Source organism: Oryzias melastigma, linkage group LG7, assembly GCF_002922805.2.
Source record: "Oryzias melastigma strain HK-1 linkage group LG7, ASM292280v2, whole genome shotgun sequence".
In the NCBI taxonomy this organism is placed as follows: domain Eukaryota; kingdom Metazoa; phylum Chordata; class Actinopteri; order Beloniformes; family Adrianichthyidae; genus Oryzias; species Oryzias melastigma.
This window is the reverse complement of record NC_050518.1, coordinates 27,313,540-27,323,529: the sequence shown is the minus strand read 5'-3', so window position 1 is coordinate 27,323,529 and position 9,990 is coordinate 27,313,540. Positions and strand designations below refer to the sequence as shown.

Sequence of the window (9,990 nt, the reverse complement as noted above, 5' to 3'; positions counted from 1 at the left end):
AAGAACTATGAAAGAGTGCTGAAGTTGACCTAAATTTCTGAAAATTTTGTAGTAAAATTGCTTGCCAATTACATGCCAATTTTGCTACAATATTTAGTGTGTTGCTCAAATATGAGCTGAACTCCAAATTAGCCCAAAAAACATTAGGAGATGCCAACTTAGCCGAAAAAAAGCTTGCTCGTTGCTTAAATACTAGCTAAACTCCAAAATAGCCTAAAATTCCTCAGTAAGCTTAATTAGCCAAAAATGTTAGCCTGTTGCTAAAAAAGAAGCTAAACCGTAAGTTAGTCTTAAAACCCCAATAGATAACAAATTAGCCAACAACATTAGAATGCCGCTAGAATATTAGCTGAACTCTAAATTAGCTTAAAAAACATCAGTAGATAACAAATTAGCCAAAAATCTTAGCAAAATATTAGCTAAACTCCAAATTAATCCTTAATTCCCAAACACACTAACTCAACACCAGGAGCTGTTGAGCAAAAGCATCAATTTAGATTCAGACTTCTAGGCCTGTACTGTGGTGTAGTGGTTAGCACTCTCAGCGCACAGCATGAAGGTCCTGGTCCAAATCCCAGCTGGGTTGCGTCTTTGTGGAGTTTGCATGTTCTCCTGCTTCATGGGTTAACTGCTATCTTTAAATTGACCCTAGGTGTGCATGTGAGAGTGTGTGTGTTTGGACTTGAAACAGACCTTTGACCTGTTCAGGGTGTGCCCAACAGTGACTGGATAGGCTCCAGCAACCCTGTAACTCTAAAAGGAACTGGATGGATGCTTGCAAAGTTCATGTGAACTGTTTTTTTAAAACATTCAAAATATATTTAAAAAAAACTCATTTGAATTTTACTCTTAGATCATGTTCAATTTCATCATGAGAAAAAAAAAACTTTCATTTCAGAAAACGATTGAATGTCAACATGATGTTTCAATTTGAAACAATGCAATAATTTTGAAGATTGCATGAACTTTATTGATCTCATCGTCGAGAATCCAAATCCAGTTTCCTTCCGTATCCCTACAATTGTAGAGACATTAGGAGGGGTCGGGGTGTCCGAAATTGTTTTTAACTCTTTAACACCTGAGGCATCATCGGTGACGCTTAAACACAAAATCTTTGATATACTTTTTACCCTGTTAACACGATCAACGTAATTCCAGCAGATTGTGAAGGAGAAAAGCGGCTTGCTACATGCTAGCTGTGTTGGCTAATTTAGGCTTTTTCAGTTTTTAAGGCTATTTTGGACTTTAGCTAATATTTCAGCTACATGCTATCTGTTTTTGCTAGGGTTTTCTTTTTAAGTTTTTAGGCTGTTTAGGAGGTAGGCTAATATTTACATGGTAACTGTTTTGGCTAATTAAGGCTTTTTTCAGTTTTTTTAGGATATTTTGAAGTTAAGCTATTTTTTTTTTAGCTACATGCTAGCTGTTTCGACTAACCTAAGTTCTTTATTGGAGTTTTTTAGGCTAATTTGGCATTTAGTTAATATTTTAGCTTTCTATCAGCTGCATCATTTTCAGCTATCAGCCTCAGCATTTTTAGCTATCAATTTCAGCATCTTCAGCTATCAGCACTAGCATCTTCAGCGGCCAAATTCAGCTTACAGCATTCACTCTAGCATTATCACATTTACCATTATCATTATTTATCTAATTCATAATTATGTTAGAAGTTATACTTTCTAAGTTTTAAAAGTTTTGTTTTAGAGTGTTCGGCCTGCGACCTAAGGTGTGTGTTGGATTTTGGCCCCCTGTGAGTTTGACAAACCTGCACTAATGCATATCCCAAAAGCAATGTGATTTGGTTTTATGCGTGTGTTTTGGAGCAAATGTCTTTCAGTTTTCCTAGTAGAAAAATTTTGGCAAGTTTTTTGGCACCAACTTTATGAAACCCAAAGCGAAGGTTTGCAGATGAAACTATCATTTATTTGCATTTCTTTTGACAGCCAGAGTTAATGAAAACCAAATGAAGTGAAAGTTCGAAGGTAAGTAATTACATGCAATAATCTCATTTCCCAGACACATTTCCAGGTATTACCCATCCTGTCTCCAGAGTCTGACTCTGAGTGGAAAGTTAACATCTCATAAAACCTTGCAGAGGTTTTTCCACCTCAGTAGGAAACACTGTCGTCTTGTGATCCAGGAGCATTAAAATAGAAAATCTTTAATCTTGGTTGAAATTCTGACATTAATTGTGGCTTGGAGTCACCACAGACTCATACACGGACCGTTTACCGTCGAAGAGCACAGAAGCCAGTGTGTGGTCACGTCCGTCTTTAAAGTGCTAAAACGAGACCGCCGACACTTCTCCTCTGTTAGTAAACCACTTGCTTTTCAGCCCGAGACCTCCAGAACCAATTACAGCAGAAGCTTTCCAGAAGGGGCAGCATTCTCCCCCCAGGTAAAAATGCTGGGAAAAGGTTTCAAGGAAGTTTAACTCCAATTACCTTCATGGTAGTAAGCCAGTTAAACGTCTCTGCAAATCTTTACTGAGGGTTTAAATTATTCCCATGTCAAATTATCTGGATTATTCTAATCTGCTCAGTTTGTCTTGGTTTCAGTGAAATAATCCAAACATGACTGGAGTCGTCGTGAGAGATATTTGAACTCAGCAACTGACCGATTTTTCTGCAGTCCGCGTACCTGAACTCCTTCCAGGCCATTATCAGCGTCTGTGCAGCTTCACAGGCTCAATCCCTTAATTACACACTGTTAACTAAATTTGTTTCACATGGTGTTTTCCTGCTAAATCGAGGGAGGAATCACCGCCACCGGGCCTCAGAGCAGATTCTCTCGTGCTTCCCTGAAAGTCAGAATGCCCGGCTTTACCTGACGAGTTTGTTTTGGTAAGAAAACTCTGCAATTAAAGTAAGAAAACTGTGAGTTCTGTTCCATAAAGTCATGTTTCTTTTAAAGTTCTACTTTGATAATCTTTTTAAGCTTTCCCTTTCAATTATAATGATGCTGTTTTCATAAAAAAAAACAATGTTTTCGAGGCCATAGTGTCTGCAGAGCAGCAGGAGTTCATTAAAAAACTCACTTTTGAATTGTGGGCGGGGCTGTTGGCACAACGCAACACAACACAACGCTCCCCTTTCCTTCATCGTTGATGAGAGCTCTCTGTTTTCAGCTAGCTTACAGCCCCTCACACGCCTGACCTAACAAACCCAACAAAAATGTTGAGGAACATCATTTCTATCCAGCCTTACAGTTCTGATCCAGATTCCAGCTCAGACGAGGAAAACAAAGACGTTAATGGATCTATTTGTGGATGCATCAGAACGGGGTGGAGCATTTTCATTGGTGTCTTTAAAGTAGATTTTAAAAAAAAATCAGATTTCTGCATTTTTTGTTTTTCTTTTCTATTTGACTTTTACAAAGCCAAAGTAATTCATCAAAGTTGCACATTTAAGGTTAATTTGAATTGTTTGGGGCCTGTAAAATTATTAGTTAGAATAGATTCTTTTTGGTTTTAAAGTTTAAAAATAGTTGCCACGTTGTCATTTATTCCAACAATTTTATCTTAATGTATTGATCTGACTGATGCATAACTTTATATTAAAGCATAGACAGTGTTTAAATGCTGAGAACATGGACAAACTCAAAATATAAGCTGCTTTATTTTTGCTTCAACTAAAGTTTTTCAGCAAACTGTTTTCAAAAAGAACAAAATTTGATTTTAAAGTGATTAAACTGGATGGAAAATGACAGAATTCCCATGAATCCCATCAGCTGGTGCAGCACGGATCACTAAAGGATGCCGACTTAATTTTTTCATGGTGTAAATCTTTGGTTGACGCCCCAGAAACCGCTAGCTACAAACGAGGCTGAGCGTGAAGCTTCGTTGTTGCTTCAGGTGTCCCTCCAGGTGTGAATAAAAGGTAATTAACTTTCCTTTCCCACATACCTTGAAAGGAAGCCTCCACCCAGATATCTGCATGTAATCTCACAGGCTTTCTGCAGCTGACCTTCAGCAACCAAACGCACGTTTGTCCGTCTTACACTGTTTCCATTTTTCATCTGAATGCACTTACAGTGAAAACATCGTACACATACCGCCTCAGTCCAGAGCCAGTTTATTTAGTAAATATCTGCAATTTATTGGAGGGTGTCATGCTAATTCATCGCACAGAGAAATATCAAGTGTGTACAAATACTCCCCAGCCTCAGAGGCCTTCCTCTTGGTTCTCACAGCCGCTCTATTCCTCTCCCTCCCAAATGCAGGCCTTGCTTACAGAGTGAGTCTGTCTGTGGGAGTTCTCCTCGGAGCAGTCTGTGGCTTTTATCAGAGGTGTCCCACCTGGAGGGAGTCTGGGAGTGAAAACAGCTTCAGACAGATTTAGAGCTCTTTCTCCACCGCAGGAATGAATGAGCCGTGTTGGCGCTCCACGGCCTTTAATAGCACTCTTCTTATGGGGAGCCTCCCCAAAGCAAGTGGCTCCTGCACAGCCGGGATTCATGGTGATGCGTACGGATGAAACGCCCAGGTTGGGAAAAACTGAGTGCAAATACTGGACAACGACATCCAGACGGAACATGAACACATTTTATAAAACAAACAGGCCATCTGCAAAAACAACGTTCAGACTTTAAAGTTCCTTTCTTGGTTTTGTAACACCTCGGTTAAACTCGGAGCACTTAGGAAGCGAAGGCCGCATAAATGTTGTGGTTTGGGAGTAAAAAATCAAAACAGTGTGAGCTGGAGATCCTGGCAATTCACAATGAGTTTTCTGTGGACAGATGAACGGCCATGTGTTCAGCAGCTGTCTCTGCTGAGAACTCTGTCATTTTAAAATATCGTTTTGGACCAAGATTAGGCCCTTCTGAAGCCGGTATGTGACATGAATTTCACTGATCCAGCCTGAGTTTGACTGAGACCGAAATGAAAACAGGTAGTTTCATAAAGGCTTGACTGGGTGAGACGCCACACACCTTCAAAATAAAATGCTTTGGCAAATGAGAATGAATTAAATAAATCGTAAATTAATAATCTGGTCCCTATCAGGTCTTAATTCTAAGAAATGCAAAGACAGAAACGCAACGACACAAGCCAACATTTGTGCAGAGAAGATGCATCAGTGGTTCAGTATCTTCTGCATTCACTCGGATCTATTTTTCTGTTTTAATATCAGCCATCACTTCCTGAAGGCCAGTATTACAGGTTTTTCTTTCTTTAATGGCAGTTCTGCTCCAGCCTTTCTTTAAGGTCAGACATTCAATTCAATGAGGATTTTTGATCCTTCATTGCAGCCATGAATCCTTGCTGTGTTCTATAGATCTGTGACCTTACGGAGGGCTCTAGAAACCATGCAGGTCATGCATGAATAAGATGAATAAACAAACATAAAAGTGTCTGACGCTGATGTGCATCAAACTGCCATCAGGACAGCCTTATTGCTCAGGAACTAAAGTGAAGGTGAGATGAGAATGTGAAACCTGCAAAGTATCATCCGTAGGTCCTTATTTACACTTTTATTTCAATTTATTGGAAAAAGAATAAAATAAATTGTTGCATCATTACTCAACTGCTCATCAGAACCTTATAGCAAAAATGTAAGAAAAAGCTCATGTTTGTATTTTTATTTATTTATCAGAAAATTGGATTGGAAATGGTTTATTTCAAGCAACTGAAGCAAAAATAATCCAAAAACAATACAAACAACAGAGGCTTACACACGTGCAAAGAAATAGGATAATTAGTCATAAAAATTGATTAGAAAATATACAAAAGTCCACATACACTAGTAAACCATTTAAGTCCTAAAACTATCAACTATTAAGTTTGTCAAAAGAAATTCAGTTGTTTATTAGGGGGGCTGTGGAGCAGCAGTGGGGCGGTTTACCTCAGATCGGAAGAATGTGGGTTCAATTCCAGCCTTGCCCGCTCATGTGTCAAAGTCTCCGTGGGCAGGACACTGAACCCCAGATTACCTCTGGTGGAAGGCTAGTGTCAGACCAAAAAATGCTACTTTAGATCCTTATCTTTCAAATTATGATCAAAAATTTACTTTTTTGGTTATTTTGATTGCTGCAGGAAAGCCTAAATACTATTTAATGAAGTCAAACAGACTGAAAAATAATAGATATCAAAACTGTTTGGTTATTAAGAGTTTTTCTATAAGCAGAAGTAATTAAAAAGTTATTTTTATTTTCATTTATTTATGTGTATATAAACAAGCACTGACAGACTCCCGTCTGGAATCTTCTGAATGTTCTTGAACGTCTTCTTCTTCTTCCAGATGGCGATCCAGCTTCATGCACACAGTGTTCCCACAGTTCTTAAAGAACTTCAGACCTTCTTGGGAAACGCTCACAAATTTAATGTGCAATCTAATCTAAGGATTTACACCTCCAACCACAAAGGATTCTTCAGCGCAGGCGGACGCTGCAGCAGCGACTGGGAACACAGTTGTTATTTTCTGCTTTCTTTTGCACGTTCTCATGTGTTCCTGGCGAACTGCAGAAATGTGCCATCAGCACGACAAATATAAGTTCTAGGCGGGGGGGCGCAGTTTGACACGGCCTCATTTATACTTTAGATGTCAACCAAAGCAGAGATGCTTCATTTTAGTCTGCAAAAACAGGCTTCCTAGAAATAGGACAGAAATTCTTATAATGTGATCAGTTTTCAGCAAAACCAGATCTGCCAGTGGTGTAAGAAAAATGCTTTTTCTTTTACAATAAAAAGTTACAGACACAAAGGCTTCTTTTCTTAAACTAAGGTTATTTTGCTGTTGAAAAACTTTCTAGATAAGATTATTTTTCTGGAAAGACAGAAATCAGGGTGTATTCAGACTGGACACGTCGGTTTGCTTAAAGTGAACCAGGATTCATTACCTCCGATAATCCAGAACATATTTTCATTCTATATGTACAAGTAAAAAATAGGTGTTTTTTTATTTTATTTTATGTGTATATAAACACATTCTGACAGATTTCAGTCTGGATGCCACCCAGATTCAGTCTGGATTCAGTCCAGAATTCCATCTGGTTTTAGTACAAATTTCAGTCTGGGTTCAGTCCAGATTTCAGTCTAGGGTCAGTCCAGATTCAGTCCAAATTACAGTCTGCGTTCAGTCCAGATTATTGACTGGGTTCAGTCCAAGTTTAAGTCTGGGTTCTGTTCAGATGTCGTTCTGGATTTAATCCAGAATTCATTCTGGATTTAGTACAAATTTCGGTCTAGATTAAGTCCAGATTCAGTCTGGATTCAGTCAAGATTTCAGTCTGGGTTTAGTCCAGATTTCAGTCTGGATTCAGTTCATATCTCAGTCTGGGTTCTGTCCAGATTTCAGTCTGGAGTCTGTTTAAGTGGCCCAAGTGGACCCTGATCCAGGTCCAGGAACCATTCTCTGATCCATTTTTCCAGGTGGTCTCGGTTTGTTTCCAATCGGACTGAACTTTGGCTCACTCTGAGTTTCCTCAGTCTGAATAGGCTCTATACTCGGAGTGGAACAACTGGACCAAATTGGCCACCGTAGCCGGGCATTCTGGGATATAAACAGAGTAATAGAGCAACAATGAGACACAGCAGCTCATTGAAATGTGGTGGGATGAATGCAGGCTCATTAATCAGTTTTAACACATTGCTTCTCAGTGTTTTCCCAACTTTCTCTATGTCATAAACACTTCTCAGCGTAGCTTCTCAGCCGTTGTCTCCTCGGTAACCCCCTTGCAGCATGCCTCCACTGTAACAAAGTAAAAAGTGTTGTACCTGATGTTGATACAGACATTCAAAACTGGTCGGCGGAATACTTCCATTGCTCTTTCTCTTGTTGCTTAGCCCCGCCCCCGTAGTTCCTGGCCAATGAGTGAATGGTCTTTAGTCAGGCGGTTTCGTTTACACACTTTGGTTTGATACAAAAGTGTCCAGTTGACGGCAGTCTGAATACAGAACAAACGCAAGGTTCAGAACTCGACACACTTTTCCAGTCTAAATACACCCTGAGACCATTTTTTAGTGAAACAAGAGTCTTTTTTGCTTTCTTCAGATTTAGTTTTTACAATGTGGATTAAATAAAAACCAGAGAACCCAAGAAAAGGCTGAATTTGTATTGATGGATGAATGGAACTCATGCACAGCAAACTATTTGATACTTGTACAAATATCAAAAGTTGCTTTAGACATTCCAGATATTTCAGCGGGTTTGAAGTTATTTTACCTTCTCTGTGTTCTATACCACATGTCAAAGTCAAGGCCCGGGGGCCGGATCCGGCCCTCCAGATCATTTTATTTTATTATTAATAACCCGATGTTATCTTGCACTTATTTCTAATTTGTATAATTTTGACAAAATATATTTTTATGGAGAGTAAAATATTGAAAGTTATTTAAGGTTTAAGTTGATTTATTCTGGAATAATATTCCTGCCTTTTTATTATTCATAGTTATGTTAAAAAGTTATGGTTTTAAAGTTTTAAAATTGTAGTTTTAGAGTGTTCAATAAATGTTTATCCTGTTCAGCCCGCGGCCTAAGGTGAGTTTGGGGTTTTGGCCCCTTGTGCGATAGAGTTTGACACCCCTGATCTACACCTTTCTGAGGCTTTCTTAAAATCAAATAAGTCAAGAATTGTTTTGTCTCCTAAAGAGCTGAGATCTTGAAAGAAGGAAATTGAATGAGTCTAAATAATTTTTACAATAAAAAAATTTCAAATTACACAGTAATGTTTGGATCAATTTTAAGGATGTTATTTTAAAATGTATTTATTGTCATTATTTTGGAAGCAAAAATGTAGATTAATGTTTAGTGAATAAGTGCTAGTATTAGATTTTATGACAATTTATTAAGACAGACAGACTTGTAATAAGATTCTCATTTTCTTCACATTCCCAGCAAGGTGTGGGACTCATATGGTTTAAAAGTGGGAAGAAGACCTTCGACCTTCTGTCCCCTACCCTATCCCTGGCAGGGGGGGGGGACCTCGGCCTGGTGGTCTAGTCTCTTGGGTGCCGGTCTCCTGGGCCCGGCGGTCTCCTCCCCCCGCCGGGAGTGGGATCCCCGAGATTTAAGATCTAGCCGGGGATCAATCTACATCGGAGCCTGGGGGTGTCCAGGTCTCGGTGGTGTGGAGTCCGGTCCTTGCTTTCGAGAACTAGTCCTCTCCTTAACTCCATCAGTGGGTGTGCCTGGTCGGGCCTTGTTTACATCACTCCTTCAGGACCTCTGTTTCTTTTGGGTTCCCCTCTGCTCGTCGGGGGTGGGCGGCCTCTGCCCTGCTCCCCCCTGGACCTTTCGCGGTGGGGGAGGGCGGTTGTCTGGAGTGTGGGGTGGGTTGCTAACCTTTTTCAAGAAAATTTGTCTTATTTTTTTTTTTGCAAGAAAAATAAAGTTTTTACGTCGTGTGTTATAGTCGAGAATTTTTTTCTTGGTAAAACCGTTCTTATTATAGATAGTTTTTGTTTTTATTGAAAAAAAAAATCTGCTAATAATTTTGATCTTATTTCTTAGTTCTGTTTTTGCAGCTTAACTTTCTGAGTTGATGATCTCAGGGAAACTGTCTTTAGCTAATATCTTGTTTAGACAGGAAGGCGGTTTTAACTGAGCTCGGTGCTGATGAGGATGTCAGAACCGCCTTTGTTTGCTTTCCATTAGTGCCTTCTCCTTTGTGGACGTCGGGCGGGATGACTGTAACCGTGGGCACGGAGGCGTGAAACAGGGACAGCGAGTGAGCAGATCACATGTGACAGAACTGCAGGGAAGGAGCCATGCATGTCAACATGTGGCCGTAGAGGAGGGAGATCTCCAGTCAGGAGGGAAAGTGGCAGCCGCAGCCCAGAGGGCTTCAGAACACAAGGAGGTGTTTGTTTCTGCTGGATCGAGACACAAACACAGGAGTTTTCTTCTAGAAGTGGGCATGGAGGAGCAGCTGAAGGAAGAAACAAATGCAATCTAAAAGTTTCATTGTCTCTCTGGATTCTCTTAAATGCTCCATTCTGATGGGTGACGTGGCCAACGACACGTCAGCACAGGACGCTGGAACATCTTTGTGCGT

The 9,990-nt window shown here is 39.8% G+C and overlaps 1 long non-coding RNA gene across 1 annotated transcript; it reads left to right on the top strand.

Annotated features, from left to right (window-relative positions):
- Window positions 1-1,747: 1,747 nt before the first annotated feature.
- LOC118599008 lies at window positions 1,748-6,611 on the top strand. The gene is made up of 3 exons (XR_004948267.1): window positions 1,748-1,982; window positions 2,336-2,843; window positions 6,237-6,611. It is a non-coding gene; the product is annotated as an uncharacterized LOC118599008 (long non-coding RNA).
- Window positions 6,612-9,990: the final 3,379 nt, after the last annotated feature.